The sequence below is a fragment of the Schistocerca americana genome, unplaced genomic scaffold (assembly GCF_021461395.2).
Source record: "Schistocerca americana isolate TAMUIC-IGC-003095 unplaced genomic scaffold, iqSchAmer2.1 HiC_scaffold_955, whole genome shotgun sequence".
NCBI lineage: Eukaryota > Metazoa > Arthropoda > Insecta > Orthoptera > Acrididae > Schistocerca > Schistocerca americana.
Genome location: NW_025726736.1, coordinates 36,542 through 49,114, shown reverse-complemented (window position 1 = coordinate 49,114; position 12,573 = coordinate 36,542). Strand labels below are relative to the sequence as shown.

The 12,573-nt window shown below is 54.7% G+C and overlaps 29 non-coding genes across 29 annotated transcripts; 23 read left to right on the top strand and 6 right to left on the bottom strand.

Moving 5' to 3' along the window:
• The first annotated feature begins 142 nt into the window (after positions 1-142).
• Positions 143-215, top strand: Trnam-cau. The gene has a single exon. It is a non-coding gene; the product is annotated as a tRNA-Met (tRNA).
• A 297-nt stretch (positions 216-512) lies between these two features.
• On the top strand, positions 513-584 carry Trnae-uuc. Its single transcript has one exon. It is a non-coding gene; the product is annotated as a tRNA-Glu (tRNA).
• A 199-nt stretch (positions 585-783) lies between these two features.
• Positions 784-857, top strand: Trnai-aau. Its single transcript has one exon. It is a non-coding gene; the product is annotated as a tRNA-Ile (tRNA).
• Positions 858-1,449: 592 nt separating this feature from the next.
• On the bottom strand, positions 1,450-1,521 carry Trnag-ucc. The gene has a single exon. It is a non-coding gene; the product is annotated as a tRNA-Gly (tRNA).
• Positions 1,522-1,863: 342 nt separating this feature from the next.
• Positions 1,864-1,934, top strand: Trnag-gcc. The gene has a single exon. It is a non-coding gene; the product is annotated as a tRNA-Gly (tRNA).
• Positions 1,935-2,315: 381 nt separating this feature from the next.
• Positions 2,316-2,388, top strand: Trnam-cau. The gene has a single exon. It is a non-coding gene; the product is annotated as a tRNA-Met (tRNA).
• A 298-nt stretch (positions 2,389-2,686) lies between these two features.
• On the top strand, positions 2,687-2,758 carry Trnae-uuc. The gene has a single exon. It is a non-coding gene; the product is annotated as a tRNA-Glu (tRNA).
• A 198-nt stretch (positions 2,759-2,956) lies between these two features.
• Trnai-aau lies at positions 2,957-3,030 on the top strand. The gene has a single exon. It is a non-coding gene; the product is annotated as a tRNA-Ile (tRNA).
• Positions 3,031-3,623: 593 nt separating this feature from the next.
• On the bottom strand, positions 3,624-3,695 carry Trnag-ucc. Its single transcript has one exon. It is a non-coding gene; the product is annotated as a tRNA-Gly (tRNA).
• A 342-nt stretch (positions 3,696-4,037) lies between these two features.
• On the top strand, positions 4,038-4,108 carry Trnag-gcc. Its single transcript has one exon. It is a non-coding gene; the product is annotated as a tRNA-Gly (tRNA).
• A 381-nt stretch (positions 4,109-4,489) lies between these two features.
• Positions 4,490-4,562, top strand: Trnam-cau. The gene has a single exon. It is a non-coding gene; the product is annotated as a tRNA-Met (tRNA).
• A 297-nt stretch (positions 4,563-4,859) lies between these two features.
• Trnae-uuc lies at positions 4,860-4,931 on the top strand. Its single transcript has one exon. It is a non-coding gene; the product is annotated as a tRNA-Glu (tRNA).
• Positions 4,932-5,129: 198 nt separating this feature from the next.
• Positions 5,130-5,203, top strand: Trnai-aau. Its single transcript has one exon. It is a non-coding gene; the product is annotated as a tRNA-Ile (tRNA).
• Positions 5,204-5,796: 593 nt separating this feature from the next.
• On the bottom strand, positions 5,797-5,868 carry Trnag-ucc. Its single transcript has one exon. It is a non-coding gene; the product is annotated as a tRNA-Gly (tRNA).
• Positions 5,869-6,210: 342 nt separating this feature from the next.
• Trnag-gcc lies at positions 6,211-6,281 on the top strand. Its single transcript has one exon. It is a non-coding gene; the product is annotated as a tRNA-Gly (tRNA).
• Positions 6,282-6,662: 381 nt separating this feature from the next.
• On the top strand, positions 6,663-6,735 carry Trnam-cau. The gene has a single exon. It is a non-coding gene; the product is annotated as a tRNA-Met (tRNA).
• A 297-nt stretch (positions 6,736-7,032) lies between these two features.
• Trnae-uuc lies at positions 7,033-7,104 on the top strand. The gene has a single exon. It is a non-coding gene; the product is annotated as a tRNA-Glu (tRNA).
• A 198-nt stretch (positions 7,105-7,302) lies between these two features.
• Positions 7,303-7,376, top strand: Trnai-aau. Its single transcript has one exon. It is a non-coding gene; the product is annotated as a tRNA-Ile (tRNA).
• A 593-nt stretch (positions 7,377-7,969) lies between these two features.
• On the bottom strand, positions 7,970-8,041 carry Trnag-ucc. Its single transcript has one exon. It is a non-coding gene; the product is annotated as a tRNA-Gly (tRNA).
• A 342-nt stretch (positions 8,042-8,383) lies between these two features.
• On the top strand, positions 8,384-8,454 carry Trnag-gcc. The gene has a single exon. It is a non-coding gene; the product is annotated as a tRNA-Gly (tRNA).
• A 381-nt stretch (positions 8,455-8,835) lies between these two features.
• On the top strand, positions 8,836-8,908 carry Trnam-cau. Its single transcript has one exon. It is a non-coding gene; the product is annotated as a tRNA-Met (tRNA).
• Positions 8,909-9,205: 297 nt separating this feature from the next.
• Trnae-uuc lies at positions 9,206-9,277 on the top strand. Its single transcript has one exon. It is a non-coding gene; the product is annotated as a tRNA-Glu (tRNA).
• A 198-nt stretch (positions 9,278-9,475) lies between these two features.
• Trnai-aau lies at positions 9,476-9,549 on the top strand. Its single transcript has one exon. It is a non-coding gene; the product is annotated as a tRNA-Ile (tRNA).
• A 593-nt stretch (positions 9,550-10,142) lies between these two features.
• On the bottom strand, positions 10,143-10,214 carry Trnag-ucc. The gene has a single exon. It is a non-coding gene; the product is annotated as a tRNA-Gly (tRNA).
• Positions 10,215-10,556: 342 nt separating this feature from the next.
• On the top strand, positions 10,557-10,627 carry Trnag-gcc. The gene has a single exon. It is a non-coding gene; the product is annotated as a tRNA-Gly (tRNA).
• A 381-nt stretch (positions 10,628-11,008) lies between these two features.
• On the top strand, positions 11,009-11,081 carry Trnam-cau. The gene has a single exon. It is a non-coding gene; the product is annotated as a tRNA-Met (tRNA).
• Positions 11,082-11,378: 297 nt separating this feature from the next.
• Trnae-uuc lies at positions 11,379-11,450 on the top strand. Its single transcript has one exon. It is a non-coding gene; the product is annotated as a tRNA-Glu (tRNA).
• A 198-nt stretch (positions 11,451-11,648) lies between these two features.
• Positions 11,649-11,722, top strand: Trnai-aau. Its single transcript has one exon. It is a non-coding gene; the product is annotated as a tRNA-Ile (tRNA).
• Positions 11,723-12,315: 593 nt separating this feature from the next.
• On the bottom strand, positions 12,316-12,387 carry Trnag-ucc. The gene has a single exon. It is a non-coding gene; the product is annotated as a tRNA-Gly (tRNA).
• Positions 12,388-12,573: the final 186 nt, after the last annotated feature.

Sequence of the window (12,573 nt, the reverse complement as noted above, 5' to 3'; positions counted from 1 at the left end):
AACAGCTGCAGCAACACCCGCAATCAACTGGGCCGGCAGTGCACGTGTAGCAACAGAACACGTTATCGAGGAAGTACAGTGTCTCTACGCCTAATATTGGGCAGGCTATTTACCCAGTTTCCAGGACAAGCGGTTCACCCGTGCCTCGGTAGCGCAGTAGGCAGCGCGTAAGTCTCATAATCTTAAGGTCGTGAGTTCGATCCTCACCCGGGGCATTTAATTTTCTGTGACTGATGGTGGTGCTGTAGCTAGGGCGCCAACGTATTTCTTGTTTGTTATCCACAACGCTTCAGCGGGAAAATGTTTACTTCCTGTTATTGCTACTTACAGCTTCCCTTTCCCTCTTCTCCCAGCAGAGCATGAAGCCAAAAGCATTGCTCTGCGACGTTTGAGGTGCGCGCCTTGCCAGTCAGTATGTGCAAAGATGCCCGCAAAGAGAGAGGGGCGCCGACGCGGCACTCGACACGAAATGCGACAAGCGACCGTACGAACGGTCTAACGGAACGGCCACATCCGGTGTGGTCTAGTGGCTAGGATACCTGGCTTTCACCCAGGAGGCCCGGGTTCGATTCCCGGTACCGGAACGGAATTTTTTCCACACGAATCGTGACAAGTTTGAGCTGTCCGAGCGGCCGTTTCCCGTCCTGCTCGCAATATAGCTACTGTTTTCGTGACCGTCAGCAGAATATAGACTAGGGAAGCAGACACACGACGACCATAGAAATGGTGTATGGCTTCATGCCACCTGTTTCCAGCGTAGGGCTGAGCATCTGCATATGCCGAGGCCCGTTAGCTCAGTTGGTTAGAGCGTCGTGCTAATAACGCGAAGGTCGTGGGTTCGATCCCCCCACGGGCCACTACTCTTTTACTACTACGACAAGGCAGCGCCGATTTCAGCTGGCGAGTGTGATGACCAAAAGATCATCACCCTGCGTGGAAGTTGATAGAGGATCCGAACCCGACTCGTCGGGAAGCGCTACAGCATTCACTCGGCAATGGCCATAATATCTTGAATACACTGGTTCTCAGCCGATAAAGAGAAAATGAAAGAAAATGTCCGATTGCCGATGCGTAACAACTTTGGCCCTTGTTAGTACTTGGCGGGTGAGCGCATGGGAACACAGGGCACTATTGGCACTTTTACTTCCTATTTTTGTTTCTCCTTTCTTTTCGGAGCTACAGCCCGATTCGGTCAGGGAGACGCCACCGTGAAATGAAGGGGGCGTGCTGTGTGTCCATCGCCTCGCCTCTCCTTACCTCTCTCAGTCGTTTCTCGTGCTTGTCGTTTTGATATAGGCCGATTTGAGAGCGTCAGCTCTCGCGTCAGCTGAGCAAAGTCGAGACAAGTCGAGACACACTAAGGGCTGGTGTGCAGCGAGTAAGAGGGCGAAAAAACAATAATTTAAGAGCGCGTGGCAAAAGTACTCATACGCGAAATTAAAAGCCTGCTGCGGTGGCCGGGAATCGAACCCGGATCAACTGCTTGGAAGGCAACTATGCTGACCATTACACCACCACCGCACAAGCGAGCGCCGCGCGTCCGCGCTGTGTCGGCTTCCCGCCAGTCGGCAGCGGCCGAAGGTGATCGTACCTGGCAGGCGCATTTCGAGGCGGGCTAGGGGAGCACATCCAGACGCATTCGGACAGCGTATCCGCGCACATTTCGCATCCTTTGGCAAGAGTTGGGCGCCGGCGACGCAAGAGTACGCAGAGGACCGCGTTCTGGCGGCATTTTTAAGCAGTGCAGTGCAGGATTCAGCGTCTGCAGCATCTTTTCCACAGAATGCTACGGCGCTTGACGGCAGTCCCACTTTCCCTTGAGACATCTGCTCGGGAAGCAGCGTCAAGTTACCGCTGGCCCGGGCATCGGTGGTTCAGTGGTAGAATGCTCGCCTGCCACGCGGGCGGCCCGGGTTCGATTCCCGGCCGATGCATCATTTTGCTTTTCCCGCGATAATGCTGCCGCGTGGCTTGCGCGCTTGAGATGCACGATCCACAAGAACGTATAGCTGGATTCCCTTGAGAAGAACCGAGAACGCAGCACTCGCGGGTCCCCACTAGGACGCTCGCATCATGTTCTACAGACTAGCGTCGGCCTGGCCTCACAAGTTGCTGTGTCCCGGTGCCTCCGAGGCACTGAACTTTAACGACAAGGAGTGCTGCCTATCGTTGCCAACAGCTGCAGCAACACCGCAATCAACTGGGCCGGCAGTGCACGTGTAGCAACAGAACACGTTATCGAGGAAGTACAGTGTCTCTACGCCTAATATTGGGCAGGCTATTTACCCAGTTTCCAGGACAAGCGGTTCACCCGTGCCTCGGTAGCGCAGTAGGCAGCGCGTAAGTCTCATAATCTTAAGGTCGTGAGTTCGATCCTCACCCGGGGCATTTAATTTTCTGTGGACTGATGGTGGTGCTGTAGCTAGGGCGCCAACGTATTTCTTGTTTGTTATCCACAACGCTTCAGCGGGAAAATGTTTACTTCCTGTTATTGCTACTTACAGCTTCCCTTTCCCTCTTCTCCCAGCAGAGCATGAAGCCAAAAGCATTGCTCTGCGACGTTTGAGGTGCGCGCCTTGCCAGTCAGTATGTGCAAAGATGCCCGCAAAGAGAGAGGGGCGCCGACGCGGCACTCGACACGAAATGCGACAAGCGACCGTACGAACGGTCTAACGGAACGGCCACATCCGGTGTGGTCTAGTGGCTAGGATACCTGGCTTTCACCCAGGAGGCCCGGGTTCGATTCCCGGTACCGGAACGGAATTTTTTCCACACGAATCGTGACAAGTTTGAGCTGTCCGAGCGGCCGTTTCCCGTCCTGCTCGCAATATAGCTACTGTTTCGTGACCGTCAGCAGAATATAGACTAGGGAAGCAGACACACGACGACCATAGAAATGGTGTATGGCTTCATGCCACCTGTTTCCAGCGTAGGGCTGAGCATCTGCATATGCCGAGGCCCGTTAGCTCAGTTGGTTAGAGCGTCGTGCTAATAACGCGAAGGTCGTGGGTTCGATCCCCCCACGGGCCACTACTCTTTTACTACTACGACAAGGCAGCGCCGATTTCAGCTGGCGAGTGTGATGACCAAAAGATCATCACCCTGCGTGGAAGTTGATAGAGGATCCGAACCCGACTCGTCGGGAAGCGCTACAGCATTCACTCGGCAATGGCCATAATATCTTGAATACACTGGTTCTCAGCCGATAAAGAGAAAATGAAAGAAAATGTCCGATTGCCGATGCGTAACAACTTTGGCCCTTGTTAGTACTTGGGCGGGTGAGCGCATGGGAACACAGGGCACTATTGGCACTTTTACTTCCTATTTTTGTTTCTCCTTTCTTTTCGGAGCTACAGCCCGATTCGGTCAGGGAGACGCCACCGTGAAATGAAGGGGGCGTGCTGTGTGTCCATCGCCTCGCCTCTCCTTACCTCTCTCAGTCGTTTCTCGTGCTTGTCGTTTTGATATAGGCCGATTTGAGAGCGTCAGCTCTCGCGTCAGCTGAGCAAAGTCGAGACAAGTCGAGACACACTAAGGGCTGGTGTGCAGCGAGTAAGAGGGCGAAAAAACAATAATTTAAGAGCGCGTGGCAAAAGTACTCATACGCGAAATTAAAAGCCTGCTGCGGTGGCCGGGAATCGAACCCGGATCAACTGCTTGGAAGGCAACTATGCTGACCATTACACCACCACCGCACAAGCGAGCGCCGCGCGTCCGCGCTGTGTCGGCTTCCCGCCAGTCGGCAGCGGCCGAAGGTGATCGTACCTGGCAGGCGCATTTCGAGGCGGGCTAGGGGAGCACATCCAGACGCATTCGGACAGCGTATCCGCGCACATTTCGCATCCTTTGGCAAGAGTTGGGCGCCGGCGACGCAAGAGTACGCAGAGGACCGCGTTCTGGCGGCATTTTTAAGCAGTGCAGTGCAGGATTCAGCGTCTGCAGCATCTTTTCCACAGAATGCTACGGCGCTTGACGGCAGTCCCACTTTCCCTTGAGACATCTGCTCGGGAAGCAGCGTCAAGTTACCGCTGGCCCGGGCATCGGTGGTTCAGTGGTAGAATGCTCGCCTGCCACGCGGGCGGCCCGGGTTCGATTCCCGGCCGATGCATCATCTTGCTTTTCCCGCGATAATGCTGCCGCGTGGCTTGCGCGCTTGAGATGCACGATCCACAAGAACGTATAGCTGGATTCCCTTGAGAAGAACCGAGAACGCAGCACTCGCGGGTCCCCACTAGGACGCTCGCATCATGTTCTACAGACTAGCGTCGGCCTGGCCTCACAAGTTGCTGTGTCCCGGTGCCTCCGAGGCACTGAACTTTAACGACAAGGAGTGCTGCCTATCGTTGCCAACAGCTGCAGCAACACCGCAATCAACTGGGCCGGCAGTGCACGTGTAGCAACAGAACACGTTATCGAGGAAGTACAGTGTCTCTACGCCTAATATTGGGCAGGCTATTTACCCAGTTTCCAGGACAAGCGGTTCACCCGTGCCTCGGTAGCGCAGTAGGCAGCGCGTAAGTCTCATAATCTTAAGGTCGTGAGTTCGATCCTCACCCGGGGCATTTAATTTTCTGTGACTGATGGTGGTGCTGTAGCTAGGGCGCCAACGTATTTCTTGTTTGTTATCCACAACGCTTCAGCGGGAAAATGTTTACTTCCTGTTATTGCTACTTACAGCTTCCCTTTCCCTCTTCTCCCAGCAGAGCATGAAGCCAAAAGCATTGCTCTGCGACGTTTGAGGTGCGCGCCTTGCCAGTCAGTATGTGCAAAGATGCCCGCAAAGAGAGAGGGGCGCCGACGCGGCACTCGACACGAAATGCGACAAGCGACCGTACGAACGGTCTAACGGAACGGCCACATCCGGTGTGGTCTAGTGGCTAGGATACCTGGCTTTCACCCAGGAGGCCCGGGTTCGATTCCCGGTACCGGAACGGAATTTTTTCCACACGAATCGTGACAAGTTTGAGCTGTCCGAGCGGCCGTTTCCCGTCCTGCTCGCAATATAGCTACTGTTTCGTGACCGTCAGCAGAATATAGACTAGGGAAGCAGACACACGACGACCATAGAAATGGTGTATGGCTTCATGCCACCTGTTTCCAGCGTAGGGCTGAGCATCTGCATATGCCGAGGCCCGTTAGCTCAGTTGGTTAGAGCGTCGTGCTAATAACGCGAAGGTCGTGGGTTCGATCCCCCCACGGGCCACTACTCTTTTACTACTACGACAAGGCAGCGCCGATTTCAGCTGGCGAGTGTGATGACCAAAAGATCATCACCCTGCGTGGAAGTTGATAGAGGATCCGAACCCGACTCGTCGGGAAGCGCTACAGCATTCACTCGGCAATGGCCATAATATCTTGAATACACTGGTTCTCAGCCGATAAAGAGAAAATGAAAGAAAATGTCCGATTGCCGATGCGTAACAACTTTGGCCCTTGTTAGTACTTGGGCGGGTGAGCGCATGGGAACACAGGGCACTATTGGCACTTTTACTTCCTATTTTTGTTTCTCCTTTCTTTTCGGAGCTACAGCCCGATTCGGTCAGGGAGACGCCACCGTGAAATGAAGGGGGCGTGCTGTGTGTCCATCGCCTCGCCTCTCCTTACCTCTCTCAGTCGTTTCTCGTGCTTGTCGTTTTGATATAGGCCGATTTGAGAGCGTCAGCTCTCGCGTCAGCTGAGCAAAGTCGAGACAAGTCGAGACACACTAAGGGCTGGTGTGCAGCGAGTAAGAGGGCGAAAAAACAATAATTTAAGAGCGCGTGGCAAAAGTACTCATACGCGAAATTAAAAGCCTGCTGCGGTGGCCGGGAATCGAACCCGGATCAACTGCTTGGAAGGCAACTATGCTGACCATTACACCACCACCGCACAAGCGAGCGCCGCGCGTCCGCGCTGTGTCGGCTTCCCGCCAGTCGGCAGCGGCCGAAGGTGATCGTACCTGGCAGGCGCATTTCGAGGCGGGCTAGGGGAGCACATCCAGACGCATTCGGACAGCGTATCCGCGCACATTTCGCATCCTTTGGCAAGAGTTGGGCGCCGGCGACGCAAGAGTACGCAGAGGACCGCGTTCTGGCGGCATTTTTAAGCAGTGCAGTGCAGGATTCAGCGTCTGCAGCATCTTTTCCACAGAATGCTACGGCGCTTGACGGCAGTCCCACTTTCCCTTGAGACATCTGCTCGGGAAGCAGCGTCAAGTTACCGCTGGCCCGGGCATCGGTGGTTCAGTGGTAGAATGCTCGCCTGCCACGCGGGCGGCCCGGGTTCGATTCCCGGCCGATGCATCATTTTGCTTTTCCCGCGATAATGCTGCCGCGTGGCTTGCGCGCTTGAGATGCACGATCCACAAGAACGTATAGCTGGATTCCCTTGAGAAGAACCGAGAACGCAGCACTCGCGGGTCCCCACTAGGACGCTCGCATCATGTTCTACAGACTAGCGTCGGCCTGGCCTCACAAGTTGCTGTGTCCCGGTGCCTCCGAGGCACTGAACTTTAACGACAAGGAGTGCTGCCTATCGTTGCCAACAGCTGCAGCAACACCGCAATCAACTGGGCCGGCAGTGCACGTGTAGCAACAGAACACGTTATCGAGGAAGTACAGTGTCTCTACGCCTAATATTGGGCAGGCTATTTACCCAGTTTCCAGGACAAGCGGTTCACCCGTGCCTCGGTAGCGCAGTAGGCAGCGCGTAAGTCTCATAATCTTAAGGTCGTGAGTTCGATCCTCACCCGGGGCATTTAATTTTCTGTGACTGATGGTGGTGCTGTAGCTAGGGCGCCAACGTATTTCTTGTTTGTTATCCACAACGCTTCAGCGGGAAAATGTTTACTTCCTGTTATTGCTACTTACAGCTTCCCTTTCCCTCTTCTCCCAGCAGAGCATGAAGCCAAAAGCATTGCTCTGCGACGTTTGAGGTGCGCGCCTTGCCAGTCAGTATGTGCAAAGATGCCCGCAAAGAGAGAGGGGCGCCGACGCGGCACTCGACACGAAATGCGACAAGCGACCGTACGAACGGTCTAACGGAACGGCCACATCCGGTGTGGTCTAGTGGCTAGGATACCTGGCTTTCACCCAGGAGGCCCGGGTTCGATTCCCGGTACCGGAACGGAATTTTTTCCACACGAATCGTGACAAGTTTGAGCTGTCCGAGCGGCCGTTTCCCGTCCTGCTCGCAATATAGCTACTGTTTCGTGACCGTCAGCAGAATATAGACTAGGGAAGCAGACACACGACGACCATAGAAATGGTGTATGGCTTCATGCCACCTGTTTCCAGCGTAGGGCTGAGCATCTGCATATGCCGAGGCCCGTTAGCTCAGTTGGTTAGAGCGTCGTGCTAATAACGCGAAGGTCGTGGGTTCGATCCCCCCACGGGCCACTACTCTTTTACTACTACGACAAGGCAGCGCCGATTTCAGCTGGCGAGTGTGATGACCAAAAGATCATCACCCTGCGTGGAAGTTGATAGAGGATCCGAACCCGACTCGTCGGGAAGCGCTACAGCATTCACTCGGCAATGGCCATAATATCTTGAATACACTGGTTCTCAGCCGATAAAGAGAAAATGAAAGAAAATGTCCGATTGCCGATGCGTAACAACTTTGGCCCTTGTTAGTACTTGGGCGGGTGAGCGCATGGGAACACAGGGCACTATTGGCACTTTTACTTCCTATTTTTGTTTCTCCTTTCTTTTCGGAGCTACAGCCCGATTCGGTCAGGGAGACGCCACCGTGAAATGAAGGGGGCGTGCTGTGTGTCCATCGCCTCGCCTCTCCTTACCTCTCTCAGTCGTTTCTCGTGCTTGTCGTTTTGATATAGGCCGATTTGAGAGCGTCAGCTCTCGCGTCAGCTGAGCAAAGTCGAGACAAGTCGAGACACACTAAGGGCTGGTGTGCAGCGAGTAAGAGGGCGAAAAAACAATAATTTAAGAGCGCGTGGCAAAAGTACTCATACGCGAAATTAAAAGCCTGCTGCGGTGGCCGGGAATCGAACCCGGATCAACTGCTTGGAAGGCAACTATGCTGACCATTACACCACCACCGCACAAGCGAGCGCCGCGCGTCCGCGCTGTGTCGGCTTCCCGCCAGTCGGCAGCGGCCGAAGGTGATCGTACCTGGCAGGCGCATTTCGAGGCGGGCTAGGGGAGCACATCCAGACGCATTCGGACAGCGTATCCGCGCACATTTCGCATCCTTTGGCAAGAGTTGGGCGCCGGCGACGCAAGAGTACGCAGAGGACCGCGTTCTGGCGGCATTTTTAAGCAGTGCAGTGCAGGATTCAGCGTCTGCAGCATCTTTTCCACAGAATGCTACGGCGCTTGACGGCAGTCCCACTTTCCCTTGAGACATCTGCTCGGGAAGCAGCGTCAAGTTACCGCTGGCCCGGGCATCGGTGGTTCAGTGGTAGAATGCTCGCCTGCCACGCGGGCGGCCCGGGTTCGATTCCCGGCCGATGCATCATCTTGCTTTTCCCGCGATAATGCTGCCGCGTGGCTTGCGCGCTTGAGATGCACGATCCACAAGAACGTATAGCTGGATTCCCTTGAGAAGAACCGAGAACGCAGCACTCGCGGGTCCCCACTAGGACGCTCGCATCATGTTCTACAGACTAGCGTCGGCCTGGCCTCACAAGTTGCTGTGTCCCGGTGCCTCCGAGGCACTGAACTTTAACGACAAGGAGTGCTGCCTATCGTTGCCAACAGCTGCAGCAACACCGCAATCAACTGGGCCGGCAGTGCACGTGTAGCAACAGAACACGTTATCGAGGAAGTACAGTGTCTCTACGCCTAATATTGGGCAGGCTATTTACCCAGTTTCCAGGACAAGCGGTTCACCCGTGCCTCGGTAGCGCAGTAGGCAGCTCGTAAGTCTCATAATCTTAAGGTCGTGAGTTCGATCCTCACCCGGGGCATTTAATTTTCTGTGACTGATGGTGGTGCTGTAGCTAGGGCGCCAACGTATTTCTTGTTTGTTATCCACAACGCTTCAGCGGGAAAATGTTTACTTCCTGTTATTGCTACTTACAGCTTCCCTTTCCCTCTTCTCCCAGCAGAGCATGAAGCCAAAAGCATTGCTCTGCGACGTTTGAGGTGCGCGCCTTGCCAGTCAGTATGTGCAAAGATGCCCGCAAAGAGAGAGGGGCGCCGACGCGGCACTCGACACGAAATGCGACAAGCGACCGTACGAACGGTCTAACGGAACGGCCACATCCGGTGTGGTCTAGTGGCTAGGATACCTGGCTTTCACCCAGGAGGCCCGGGTTCGATTCCCGGTACCGGAACGGAATTTTTTCCACACGAATCGTGACAAGTTTGAGCTGTCCGAGCGGCCGTTTCCCGTCCTGCTCGCAATATAGCTACTGTTTCGTGACCGTCAGCAGAATATAGACTAGGGAAGCAGACACACGACGACCATAGAAATGGTGTATGGCTTCATGCCACCTGTTTCCAGCGTAGGGCTGAGCATCTGCATATGCCGAGGCCCGTTAGCTCAGTTGGTTAGAGCGTCGTGCTAATAACGCGAAGGTCGTGGGTTCGATCCCCCCACGGGCCACTACTCTTTTACTACTACGACAAGGCAGCGCCGATTTCAGCTGGCGAGTGTGATGACCAAAAGATCATCACCCTGCGTGGAAGTTGATAGAGGATCCGAACCCGACTCGTCGGGAAGCGCTACAGCATTCACTCGGCAATGGCCATAATATCTTGAATACACTGGTTCTCAGCCGATAAAGAGAAAATGAAAGAAAATGTCCGATTGCCGATGCGTAACAACTTTGGCCCTTGTTAGTACTTGGGCGGGTGAGCGCATGGGAACACAGGGCACTATTGGCACTTTTACTTCCTATTTTTGTTTCTCCTTTCTTTTCGGAGCTACAGCCCGATTCGGTCAGGGAGACGCCACCGTGAAATGAAGGGGGCGTGCTGTGTGTCCATCGCCTCGCCTCTCCTTACCTCTCTCAGTCGTTTCTCGTGCTTGTCGTTTTGATATAGGCCGATTTGAGAGCGTCAGCTCTCGCGTCAGCTGAGCAAAGTCGAGACAAGTCGAGACACACTAAGGGCTGGTGTGCAGCGAGTAAGAGGGCGAAAAAACAATAATTTAAGAGCGCGTGGCAAAAGTACTCATACGCGAAATTAAAAGCCTGCTGCGGTGGCCGGGAATCGAACCCGGATCAACTGCTTGGAAGGCAACTATGCTGACCATTACACCACCACCGCACAAGCGAGCGCCGCGCGTCCGCGCTGTGTCGGCTTCCCGCCAGTCGGCAGCGGCCGAAGGTGATCGTACCTGGCAGGCGCATTTCGAGGCGGGCTAGGGGAGCACATCCAGACGCATTCGGACAGCGTATCCGCGCACATTTCGCATCCTTTGGCAAGAGTTGGGCGCCGGCGACGCAAGAGTACGCAGAGGACCGCGTTCTGGCGGCATTTTTAAGCAGTGCAGTGCAGGATTCAGCGTCTGCAGCATCTTTTCCACAGAATGCTACGGCGCTTGACGGCAGTCCCACTTTCCCTTGAGACATCTGCTCGGGAAGCAGCGTCAAGTTACCGCTGGCCCGGGCATCGGTGGTTCAGTGGTAGAATGCTCGCCTGCCACGCGGGCGGCCCGGGTTCGATTCCCGGCCGATGCATCATTTTGCTTTTCCCGCGATAATGCTGCCGCGTGGCTTGCGCGCTTGAGATGCACGATCCACAAGAACGTATAGCTGGATTCCCTTGAGAAGAACCGAGAACGCAGCACTCGCGGGTCCCCACTAGGACGCTCGCATCATGTTCTACAGACTAGCGTCGGCCTGGCCTCACAAGTTGCTGTGTCCCGGTGCCTCCGAGGCACTGAACTTTAACGACAAGGAGTGCTGCCTATCGTTGCCAACAGCTGCAGCAACACCGCAATCAACTGGGCCGGCAGTGCACGTGTAGCAACAGAACACGTTATCGAGGAAGTACAGTGTCTCTACGCCTAATATTGGGCAGGCTATTTACCCAGTTTCCAGGACAAGCGGTTCACCCGTGCCTCGGTAGCGCAGTAGGCAGCGCGTAAGTCTCATAATCTTAAGGTCGTGAGTTCGATCCTCACCCGGGGCATTTAATTTTCTGTGACTGATGGTGGTGCTGTAGCTAGGGCGCCAACGTATTTCTTGTTTGTTATCCACAACGCTTCAGCGGGAAAATGTTTACTTCCTGTTATTGCTACTTACAGCTTCCCTTTCCCTCTTCTCCCAGCAGAGCATGAAGCCAAAAGCATTGCTCTGCGACGTTTGAGGTGCGCGCCTTGCCAGTCAGTATGTGCAAAGATGCCCGCAAAGAGAGAGGGGCGCCGACGCGGCACTCGACACGAAATGCGACAAGCGACCGTACGAACGGTCTAACGGAACGGCCACATCCGGTGTGGTCTAGTGGCTAGGATACCTGGCTTTCACCCAGGAGGCCCGGGTTCGATTCCCGGTACCGGAACGGAATTTTTTCCACACGAATCGTGACAAGTTTGAGCTGTCCGAGCGGCCATTTCCCGTCCTGCTCGCAATATAGCTACTGTTTCGTGACCGTCAGCAGAATATAGACTAGGGAAGCAGACACACGACGACCATAGAAATGGTGTATGGCTTCATGCCACCTGTTTCCAGCGTAGGGCTGAGCATCTGCATATGCCGAGGCCCGTTAGCTCAGTTGGTTAGAGCGTCGTGCTAATAACGCGAAGGTCGTGGGTTCGATCCCCCCACGGGCCACTACTCTTTTACTACTACGACAAGGCAGCGCCGATTTCAGCTGGCGAGTGTGATGACCAAAAGATCATCACCCTGCGTGGAAGTTGATAGAGGATCCGAACCCGACTCGTCGGGAAGCGCTACAGCATTCACTCGGCAATGGCCATAATATCTTGAATACACTGGTTCTCAGCCGATAAAGAGAAAATGAAAGAAAATGTCCGATTGCCGATGCGTAACAACTTTGGCCCTTGTTAGTACTTGGGCGGGTGAGCGCATGGGAACACAGGGCACTATTGGCACTTTTACTTCCTATTTTTGTTTCTCCTTTCTTTTCGGAGCTACAGCCCGATTCGGTCAGGGAGACGCCACCGTGAAATGAAGGGGGCGTGCTGTGTGTCCATCGCCTCGCCTCTCCTTACCTCTCTCAGTCGTTTCTCGTGCTTGTCGTTTTGATATAGGCCGATTTGAGAGCGTCAGCTCTCGCGTCAGCTGAGCAAAGTCGAGACAAGTCGAGACACACTAAGGGCTGGTGTGCAGCGAGTAAGAGGGCGAAAAAACAATAATTTAAGAGCGCGTGGCAAAAGTACTCATACGCGAAATTAAAAGCCTGCTGCGGTGGCCGGGAATCGAACCCGGATCAACTGCTTGGAAGGCAACTATGCTGACCATTACACCACCACCGCACAAGCGAGCGCCGCGCGTCCGCGCTGTGTCGGCTTCCCGCCAGTCGGCAGCGGCCGAAGGTGATCGTACCTGGCAGGCGCATTTCGAGGCGGGCTAGGGGAGCACATCCAGACGCATTCGGACAGCGTATCCGCGCACATTTCGCATCCTTTGGCAAGAGTTGGGCGCCGGCGACGCAAGAGTAC